This window comes from Etheostoma cragini, chromosome 1 (assembly GCF_013103735.1).
Source record: "Etheostoma cragini isolate CJK2018 chromosome 1, CSU_Ecrag_1.0, whole genome shotgun sequence".
Taxonomy (NCBI): Eukaryota; Metazoa; Chordata; class Actinopteri; order Perciformes; family Percidae; genus Etheostoma; species Etheostoma cragini.
The window spans coordinates 29,309,276-29,321,144 of NC_048407.1; positions in this window are offsets into that span (position 1 = coordinate 29,309,276).

An 11,869-nucleotide genomic window follows, 5' to 3' on the forward strand; every position below is an offset into this window, starting at 1 on the left:
TATATATACTGTGTACTGTATATCTTACATCATCCTTCCTTCTGCCCCCTATATTATAGAAAGTCTGTTAGTTTAATATTGACCTTAGCTGCTTTGTGTCGTTTAAATGGTGGGAAATAAAGACAAGAGTAGAAGAGCAACAGGCAGAGTCTTCTGTTATGTGTAAGTTGAGAACAACTTTACGTCAAGTTACCTAAAAGCGTATCCTCGACTCTTGCGGCCTTAATTTTGTACAGCTGCCAAACAGAAAAGGAGACAATTCATTCACGCCACTTACTGTAATATGTGACACCTACCAACACTGTGATGTGGCTTTACAAAAATCAAATCATTAATTGGATTTCATCATGAAATCAAGCATCATGCTCAGTGGCTGAAGCAAAAAAAATAACAAGAGGATGTTTTCCGTTGAAGCAGAGAATGTTTCACAGCATATTTAATTCAGAGCAGGTGAGGCTCATTAAATATGCATGCTTTGGTTATTATCTTGGAAATCACAAGCCTACTGAGGAGAAGTAGCTGTACCAAGTGTGCACTCAGATTTTTTGCTCATTATAGAATGTGAAAGAGCTGTACAATTTTATGTGTGACCATAGGAGAGTAAATACACTGTGTGTCCTCGATCATCGCTATCTCCCTCATCGCCTAATCTGAAATATTGACAGATAAAGAGGAAGCTAAACAAAACACTCAGGTCGGAGAGATTCTTTTGCCCATTGATGAGAGATCAAGTCTTTTTCATACTGCCCCCGTTCTATTTGTCACGCTTCTGAGAGGCATGGTAGCAGCTTTCCTCAGCCTATCATCCATCACTGTGTCCTCTAGGTGTGGGCACAGGAAATGAGCAATGAGCAGCAATCCTATCTATCAGCCTCCAGAGGCAGTAGTTACAGTTCAAGTTGATAATGAATTAATTCTATGAACAACATGTTTCACTAAAATGATCTTGTATTGGCCTCACTTTGAAATGTACCTTAAACATGACCTTTTCTACTCTCTCTGCATTCAGCTATTCTTAAAATGCTCTGCACAGTTTGGGATATTTTCATTTATGTGGCGTATTTGCAACCCCAGGGTTGTGAGACACCTGAGCGGGTACGGAAAACATGAACGTGCGCAAATTTACCAGTTTGGGGTAAAAAAGTTGAAAAAAAGCCTCTTGTCACTTGTGTGGTGGACAGACGGGTTAGAATGGCAGCGGATCGTCTCCATAGCAGCAACAAAGTCAGAACTCTCCACCACCAAGACCATGAGGTCTTCTTCATATCATTTATAAAGTTTTGCAAATTTTGGTTTAAACCAAACTTCTTTATATTCCCAGAAGAATGTGTTTTCTGCATCTTTTAAAGTACATTCTGCATCTTTTAAAGTAAATCTGAACTAAACTGAAGACTGCAGCTCTCTAAAACATGGAAACTTTGATTTTCTAAAGAATGACATCTGTATTATTCTGAAAATATGCGGATTCTAACTGGGATGACTTTTTGCATTTGTTTACTTGGGTACTGCTGCTGCTTCAATATTAAACGGTGAATATGCAGTAGAAAGCAATATTGTTCAGTTTGTTAATTCAGCCTTTTCTGAGTATACACACAAGGTTCCTGACATTGGGAGATGACTTTCGGTGTTCAGTAGGGGTTGAACATGAAAAGACATCTGCATACTCTGTGAGCTGAGAAACAAGTACATGGGTGACGACTCCTGGGCTTTTATGAGGCTCTTCCGCTGGGCTTTTAGAGTGATGGAGGCAGTGATGGAGCAGCCTCTTCTTCCCCAGGCAGCCTAACTGCATCCAGCAACACAGAGTAAATCATTCAAGGTGCCTCTGCTTCAGCATGCCAGAAAGGAGCGGCCCCATTTTTAAATGTATTCATTTTCAGTTTGTACTGTATATGGAATCTTTTTAATGCATATGTGTGGCATTCATCCCATTTTGGTGTGTGGCATACATCAAAGTATTGAAATCTGACTCCACAGAGTTTTATCTTTTCACACAAGCTCAGCTGTCAGGAGCGCAACCTGATATGACTTTAATCAGCAAATTGAATAGGTGTATCAAGCTTATCAGAAGACGGCTCTCACGCACAGTAGAGTTCCCATGGAGGAGTGCTTCAGCTTATGGCAGATCACAGTGAAAGGAATTTACTTTTCTCCATTGTTAATTTTTAAGTATTTATTCAGCTCCTGGCTCTGATGCAAGCCTTAACGGTTCCTCTGTTGAACTAATTAGAGCTGTGCTGGCTTATATTTCTGACTATTGTGGTGGATATGGAAGCTTGCCTACTGGGACAAACTATTTCTCACACAGTAAGCATCTTATTTTCCCTAGATATCACTGTTGATATAGCTGTAATGGGAGCAACAGTAAAGTATTAGCTGTTATATTCTTAATTGCCTGCAAACAGCTGGTGAGGCATCTCCCCCATTGACATGCTGCGAGAGAGGCTCGGAAAATAAAAGAGTATGCCACGGCCACAGCCTTTTCCATACATGACATCACAGTTTTAATTCCCATTTTTGCTGTATGAATTTGGGTGAAAAAGGAAGTCAAACATTCTCCATGCTTCAAACCTGAACAAATAGTGCTTTACCTGATTTCCCTTTTGACACTCTGCATTGAATATATTCAGTATGCTGTCACTAGTTATTTAGTTTCTTTTTCTGAGCATCCCAGTCCATTTGACTTGCATGCCTTTGGAGGGTGGCACTAAACTGGAGCACATGGGTAAAGCTTGTGCCAACAATGTGAGATCATACAGAATCCACAAAGAAGCTAAATGAAACCTGTGTCCTTCTTGCTGTCACACAGCAGCGCAATCCACAGTGGCTCAGTGGCCTGATGTCGCCACAGTCAAGCTGTATCATGCCGTGACGGATGGAGGACAGTTGCACTGCCTCTCCCTGCAGTGAGCCACCCCACCTGACTCATTTGCTTGACCTTGGCAATAAAGTCACTGTGACTCTGACAGTGTGAATGTAAGCACCCTCGGGAGACAGCCTAACCATCGCATTCACCAATTCACTCTACTGCTGCATCCCTACGGCCCGCTCATTAGAGGAGGTTGTGTTGGCCCGGCGTGTTGACAGGTTCTGCAGCATGTGAGCTAGGGCATAACTTAACAAAGAAAAAAACGCTGTCAGGTGTTGTACAAATGAGTGGAGAGTTCTTTTTCTTCTTTTTGTCTGGTTTTCTGTGCTGCCACTGATCAAAAACGACCCTGACCTAATTATCAGAAAACAAACAGCATTGTCCTTAATTAGAAATTGCAAGCTCATTTTTTTCAAGAAAGGAAGAAGCATTTATTTACATAAAAATGAAATAAAAGTCATGCTAAAATGTACTTTTTATGATCACGGCAGGTAGGCAATTGTTGATTCATCTCTACCTATGTTATCTTTATTCTTCCGCCATTGGAGAACAAAACCCTCAGGATGTCAGGTGTCCATAGACAGTCTGTATCCATGCAGATTTGCATGCTAATTAACTTGATGTTAGCTGTCCTTCTCCAGCATATGGCACATTAAGATTAAATATGCATGCCTTTGCTTTGACACTTACTCAATGCCTTTTAAGATTCAACACCTGCTTGTGTAGAGAAAATTAAATAAGGGAAAATGGTGACACAGCAATGACTGGCATGAACTACAGATGGAATTGGCCCTCAGGCTACGATCTGGCATTTTTATGTGTACTATTGTACATGTTCATTAATGTGCATTGTCCTGAAATAGTAAATAAATAAATAAATACTGAAATAACGAAATAAATTAAACCTATAAGAACGTTGCAGTCTTGATTCCTTTTGTTTTGCTTTGTATGAACTTGACACTACAGGCTTTGTTTTCTGATGAACACATAATCATTTGTTTCTTTGCATTCACGTGATCACAAAATAAAATGGTTTGATGTTATTATTTGATGGGTTTTTTTCTGTTCCCAGGTTTTTGCAAACAGCCTTGAAATGCCATCACAATGCAGGAAGTTGGAGAGGAATGATCTATTCTCTCCTCCCTGGGTGTGTCATTGAATTTTTTGTAGGTTAATTAGACATAAGAGACTGCTGTCGGGCCGTTTGTGTGTAGTTTACAATGACAAGAATATTTTGTCTTGCATATTTAGTGCAAAGCAAAACTGGAGCACAATATGGACTTGGGAGGATCAAGGGCGTGGTTCCAGAGCTGGCAATTTGTGGAAAGAAGTAGGTGAGTTTTCCGAACTTATAAATAAAGTCCTCCCCGCAAAAGACAGTTCCATAAGTCATTTGTTCAAGCAGCAAATAAAAGTCATATTCAGGCGTGAAGTGGCGGCGCCCTTTTGTAGCCTGCTGTTATTATTACTCAAGCAAAAGTCTACGGATGCCGGCAGGTTGGAGTGGTAGATGGGTCAAACATGGACGTGACTTTCACCCAACAGACCAGGGCAGTTGGAAATTTGTAACGTAAATAAATTTGTTGTAAATGATGAGGGTATTTTGACTTTACGGAAATAAATCACATTCTCACACAATTTAACAGGTAATCTAGTCATTTTATCCCAAACCCTGATTTTTTTCGAAACTTAACCATGTCCTTTTGATGCCTAATTTTTATCAAACTTAGACTGTTTCACAATGTTAACGACGTGTTCAGGGTCATGTTGTCTGGTTTAGATATAATCACGGAAAGCGTTCCTGTGGGTGGTATTTTCTGCCGCCAGTAGGGGGCAAATATATGACACATTCCTGTAGGGCGAATAAGAGGCTAGGAATAAATAACCAATATTGTTGCATGGTTTGGATGACTTGTTACATAAATAGTCACCTATACCACACATATTTAGTGTAGATTTCAGCAGATAAGTACGATTTTGATAAACAAAAAGTTAAATGAGCCCATTTTTAATTTGCATTTTCATTGTATTTTTTTATGTCAAAGATACTTACTTTTAACCATTAACAAACGTTACTTCTGATTGTTGCAATGAACTCTGAGCAGCTTATTATACATCAGGCTGTTTTGTTGCTTGACCAGACTGCTTAGTTCATCTCACTGTCGCTTAGCAACAACAAATATGTGTGGTTATTTTTGTGTGACGTGTTGAGATTGTTTGGATTATTTGCATGGCTTCTTTGGGGTTTTGGGAGGAGGGGGGGTTGAAGTAAAGAAGTGTTCATTTCACATAAAACAATCAGATTGCAGATGTTGCACTAGCAGTTAAGTGTTCAAACTCTTTAATGTGTTAATGTCTGATCAGGCAAAGAAAGTACAAGGGACTGCTGCCAATGCAAGAATACATCTCCTGCTCAATCTGAAAATAGTTGAAAATAGTATCATCATCATCAGGTTTTTTATAGCTTTAGGTTTTTTTCTCCGATTTACCCACCGTGATCTGAGTTATCTGTATTGGCTTGTCAATAATTCAGCAGCATTGCAACAGGGCATTGTGACTCACTGAGGGAGGCGGCTGGAAACAATTGAAAGGAGTCGGCTGCACTTTACTGGGCTTTATGGGGGTAAGGGATGTGTTTGCTTTGTTAAGAAGAGAACACACATTAGAGTTTTAAGTTGCAGCATGACACAAGGTCTTGTGGAACCACTAAAGAAAGAGGGCTGGTTGTTTTTTTTTAAGCATTGTTCGACATTGTGCGCTCCGGGAGAGAGCCCTGTGCTGGTGATGAGAGTTGTTGTCTGCTCTTCCCCCAGGGTGAACACTCCTCTCACCACATAGATCCAGGCATGGTTTGATATCTCCCCTCTGCAGCTTTTGATCCTGCTATGTAAGCAGTACAATATGAGGGGAAAGTGCCCTGCTGTGAATATGAAAACACAGAGCTCCGGTGTTTGTAAAACAACTGCAGAATGTGAAGATTTTCCGGTTTGATAATTACCCCATGATCTTTCACAGCTTTGTATGCAGTGCATCTCATAGAAATGTATGATATATTTAATGCAGAACTTATTTGGCCTTTATCTAACAGATCACATATTATTCTAACTGCAATTTTCGGTAGCACTTTAAATTCCACCACGCTAATAAGATGGTAATAGGGTGGTAACAGTATGAATAAAAAGAGGTAATATATAGGTAATAACATGTAATTATCAAGGGAATAACAGGGTAATAACTAACAGTAATAAGATGTCATACTGGGTAATAAGGTGATAAAAAGGTAACAGATGTAAAAACTTGCAATTACCAAGGTAATAACTGGGAATGGTTAACCCCAGCATTACATGTTATTACTGTGATTTATTAGCCTGTTCTTACCTTGGTAATTACATGTTATTACCTATATTTTACCTTTTTTGTACTGTTACCCCACTGTTACCATGTTATTACCGTGGTGGAATTTAAAGTGCTACCCAATTTTCATATGCTCTACTTACAGTATTGCACACTATTAGATGTTTTTTTTCATCTGCTTATACAAAAGCTTTAGTGCGAATCATGGCCATTTTGAAAGGACGTTATACTTGAACCAATATTAACACTTCCACAGTCTCTCAATACAAATTTAATGATGAATACGTATGTCTTCTTACACATACCATGACTAAAATGAAAAACTACACATGCTGCATTTGGGCACATTTCTGATGAACCATTGCCGTTGATGTTTAAGCTTTTTAGCTAGGATTGCATAGTAAATAGGTGACTGTAAAGTGCGTATTTGTATTTTCTGTATTTATTATAAGGATCCCCATTAGCTGACGCCTAGATGACAAGCAAATCTTCCTGGGGTCCTAACCACATTTAATCAGACAATATTGAAACATTTCATGATATACTGTATACTGTATGAAGGAAAGAAAATAAATCAAAAAATAAATAATACAACATCTGCTTACAGAACTAAAGAGCAAAAAATTACTAAAATGAAAAATAAATCAAATTAAAATCAAATTAAAACAATACCAAACCAAGCAAATAGAGAAATATCCTGAAAACAAAGTTATACATTAGAGTATACAGTATTACATGGCTAACATTAACACAGACAAGGTAAGATTTGAATTTCCTTTTAAAATGTCCCCTTTATGTGATAAAACAATTGTTGGGATATTATTCCACAACGAATTTGCTCTGTAAATGAAAGTTTTTTCCAGGTTATTGGATTTTGGTAAAAGTGCAAACATCTGCCCCCTTCTGTCTCCTCTTGTTAAATAAATGTGGATATCTGAACTGTGAGTTATGTTAACAAAAATGCATGATGGTGTCTGAGTTTGAATAACAGATTGCAACACAGTAAGCACATTGGCTAATAGTCTTTTTTCAACACTCAACCATTTAAGATGTTCATGCATTTTAACTAGCCTGGTCCTACCAGATTCTTGTACATTTCATTTGTACAGAGAGACTCGCTACTCTCCATTGACAAGTGTTAACTTCCTTTAAGGCGGGCGGCTACTTTGCTTAAGTTTGATACTATTGGATATGTCATTACCAATCACTAACGTTTTGTTGTGATGTATGGCATGCGCATGTGCAACAAGGGGAAACTGACAAGGCTTTTATTTAGCATTAGCATAGCTAGCGTTATCCTTAGCTTTAGCCTAAGCCAATTCCTTCACCATTTTATTTGCCCGTGTCAGGTACATGTCTGAGGTTGTTTTTTTATAGCAATGACATATTAAGTGTGATGACATTGTCAGTTTGCTGCCTATCAACAATATCTACCACTAAACCAGTATGTTTTATGTAATTAACAGCAGTAGTAGCATGTTGGTTTACTAGTGATAACTGTTATAGCATTTACTATGAATAAACCATTAAAACTAATGAAACATAGTATGTCAGCAGACATTAAAGAAACTGTGGCTGGTGTTTTTCAAAGTTCTGTACATTTCATAAGAGGAAGCTAAAAAGGAACTGGACCCTTGACAATTTGAGCATTAAACCTAGTTTGACTCATCCTCTTCTATTGCATGTAATCTCCGCAGAAAAGCCCATGTGCTCAGTGCTGTAATTACAGCTGCTTAACGTATCTGCAATATGCAAACAAGCCCATCTTGATTACTTGTAATGATCATCATTTTCCACTTAACTGGTAATCGGCTTTTCGGATGTTTTTCATCTAGTAAAAAACAGTATAATTTAGGTTTCACTAGATTTAGCATCTGCACCCAATAATAAGTAAACACTCTGTGTAAGGACACACTGCCATGAAAAATCTCACTAAACGGTAGAAACTACTCATTGTGGTAAATCTATAGTTATCAACAAATAAAATAATGCAAACAAATTCACTTGGGCAGTACAATACTGAATTGATTCGTAATCAAGTGTCAGCCCAAAACGAGTGAAACAAATAGAGAGATTTCAGCCTCCAAAGTGATGCACTTTCAGACGGAGGATGAGTGGTCATAACAAGATGATGGCTTATGCTTGGATCCCTCTGGGTCATTTAAGCAGAATTAAATGACCATCACTGCCCTCGTACATCAGCTTAATAACTGGGATTTGCTCAAGCGTTTAACCCCCCTCGAGTTTTAAGTATGTTGATAAATAGGAGTCTGGTACAATCCCTCAAACGTGGAGGTAAGCTCTCAGTGTTACATTATTGCTTGATGCTGAGTAAGCCGACTGAAGATCTTGTACTTCACATCATTGCTGCACTTAAAGCTCTCTCCAGAGCCAGTGGTCAAGCAGTTAAAGAAGCAGACCTGTGAAGTCCTGCACTAGCAAAGTATTCTAATTGAATGTTTTACCACAAATAAGATACACCTTGAAACCTGTGCCAGTTTTTCTGCAAGGAATATCAGGGTGTTTAAATGTGTTAAATATGCTTTGTCTACCTTCCAGGAAGCCATTGGCCTGGGTTTGGTGAATTAGATACAACAAGATTAATTCAATTTTTTTCAAATTGAAGAAAGCATTTATTGGTCCTTCACCTAAACACCTGCACACGAATGCATAGCACCAAAATCTTCAGATCAGTCCATACTTTGAACGATGATATCATGCAACAATGAACAACGTCCTGCAAATTAAACATGTGGTCGTCTAGAATGACACATGGAGTCGGTAATAAATAAAGTAATGAATCTGTTTTTAGGTTTAGGCAGAAAACAGTCTTGGTCTGGGTTTAAATATGCATTTAAAGTTATTGTATTGAGTTAAGTTGTTTGAAGGCAGTAAACTGTATTTGCAGGCAGGTGTTGACTGTGTGATATCGGTAGATTGGCAGCTCTGACCTGCACAATGCCTTCTAATGTTCCAGTCCACACTGATAACAGTTTAGTCTAAGATGAGCTAAAGAGCTAAGAGCTGATACATCTATGAAGATATGGGCCGTGAAGGGACACGCGCAACCATGGAGATTCTAAAGCCGGGGAAGCAGCGGCTAGCTAACATGGCTAATCGTGCTAACCTTGTTTACGGTGCTAATATAGCTAGTCCACTCACCGAGGCTATCGAAGAGGCGCAATGTTTGCCGTAGTGAAGCCATCTTGTCTTGATTAGCACTGTTGCTTGTGACAAACACCTTACTAGCCACTGATGCAGAATCACACATAACCTTAGCCAATGAAGTAACACACCGCTTCCCCTTGTGGCTTCATCTGTGGAGGAAAGGGCTGATCGTGCAACCCCTCACTGCTAACAGTATTAGCAGACACAACATGGCTAACAGTGCTAACACCTAAACCAACCTGAGCATCAGAATGTGCAGGAAAGAAAAACCCTTGAGCATACAAAATGCACGCCCTTTATTGATCAAATAAGTTACTTGTTGGTGGTGTTGCCTTCTCCCAAAGGCAGCGGCACACTCCTCTTTAAAAATTAGGGCGTGGAAGTCACCACAGACACTCAGATCCTATTACTTGACAAAGCAGCACATGAAAGTAGGTCATATGCTCAATCACCATTGTTTTAACTCACTTTATGATCTATAGGCACTTTCTGGACAATAAACTACATTCAAAGTTGAGGGTTTTCTTTGTTATGTTACAATAATATGATGTTGGTTATGGAAATGTTGTTGTTGACTGTGTTTGTAAAAAGGAAACAAACAGTGTTCCAATGTTTTCTTGACTCATCCTTCCACTCCATCCTCTCCTTATGTGGACTTAGTCATTCTTTAAAAGTCTCCCGACTTCTTCTTTATTACCACAACCTCAAAAACAATGTCATTTTTGGGACACTGGCTGAAACGACTGATGCTGTCCTTCTTCATAGAATGGATGGTCTCACCCTAACAGAAGACATGATGTTCACTGAGAATGATTATCTATGTATTGTGTCAACTGTCATACCAAACAGAATGAATGCAAACCATTGGCATCCTCAAAAAGTAAGAAACGTGCATTTACACCATTGTATGCTGGACTTTTGTTGTACATAGCTTATTCATAGTGGCTGTAACATGCAAAAATATCAGAATGGTCCTTCAACCCCCAGATGCTTTGGTGCTACATGTTAGTCTACAGGGACATATTGGGCAAGTAAGTGCTTGAGGGCTCCTTCGCATCCTCATTTTGCTGGCGTCTCTTGCCCGGTTGCTTGATGTTACAAAGTGCTGCCCCAACGCTATAAAAAAAAGCATTTTGAGCCCCTTGCACCCCTATGGCATACTTACATTTTTGCTGAGCACACACACTATGTTAATTAAAGTATGTGAGGGCTGTATGCTTAGAGCATGAGGTGGGGTATTGGGACTGGACTTTGTGTGTGTTTTAATAATAATATTAACGATAATAATACATTTTATTTGTATAGCGCTTTACAAGGTACTCAAATACACCTTACAGTAAAGCCAGCAGCAATTCAAACCAACACATAAAAAGAGCATGTTAAAAGAAATTAAAAACAATAAAACCAGTAACTATCAGGTGAGAATTGTGAGTATGTGGAAAGCTAATCTGAAGAGGTGTGTTTTGATGAGTGTTTTGAATGTGCACGGGTCAGTACAGTCATGGATGTGTATGAGTAAGGAGTTCTGCAACTTGAAAGCGCTGTCACCCCAGGTAAGGTGCTTGGTCCTGAGTAGTGGGGAGAGGAGGTTTGCGTCAGAAGATCGGAGGTTTGGGGAGGGGGGGGGGGCCTGTTTATGGAGGGCTTTGTGAGTGAGCAGGAGGACTTTAAACTGGATGCGTTGGAATATGAGAGCCAGTGTAGGCTCTGAAGGATGGAAGTGCTGTGATCACGGGAACAGGTGTTGGTGAGGAGATGGGCAGCAGAGTTTGGGATGTAGTGGATTTTTTTTGGCTTATTTAAGGGTTCAAACCTTTTTCCTAAATAAAAAAGTTGAAAAGAAAAACTGATCTCTAGTTATTAGTATTAGACTATGTTGGTCCTCGTATGCTTTCTGGACGGAAGAAGGGGTACTAGTCTCAACTCAAACTCAATTTTGTTTGACAAATCACCTTTGCGTCGGAGAGGCGCTGTCCTTGCTGGTGCAGGTGAACATGCCCTACATGAAAATACCACCGTGAATTTTAGAAATTGTCCTTTGAAGCTGAGAGACATCTTCCCGACCTTCAAAGTTCAAACTAAAGTTGGGGTGTCAACAACATTTTTTATCACCTGCATTGACACTTTCAGAAAGCTAGTCTGAGTGAGCTGGACTGACGAAGGAAAAACCCGACCTCTGCTGCTTGTTAGAGACAAAAACACTCACCTAACACTCCCAGAGATGTGACTGCTTTGGTATATTTATGGCCTCGAGGCAACTTGGACATTCCCTAATCACTCAAACAGCAGCACTGGAAGGGATGATTGACAGCAAGATAGCCATGGTACATCAACTCTAACACACCAGTCAAACCTTACATATATTTTTACAATTTTGCTTTTCCTTAACAAAATCAGTTGCAAAAGATCTTGGACTATGATAGACTATCTTGGCCTGAATACTGTGACACTTATGTTTTTATTACAGTTTATTTACAA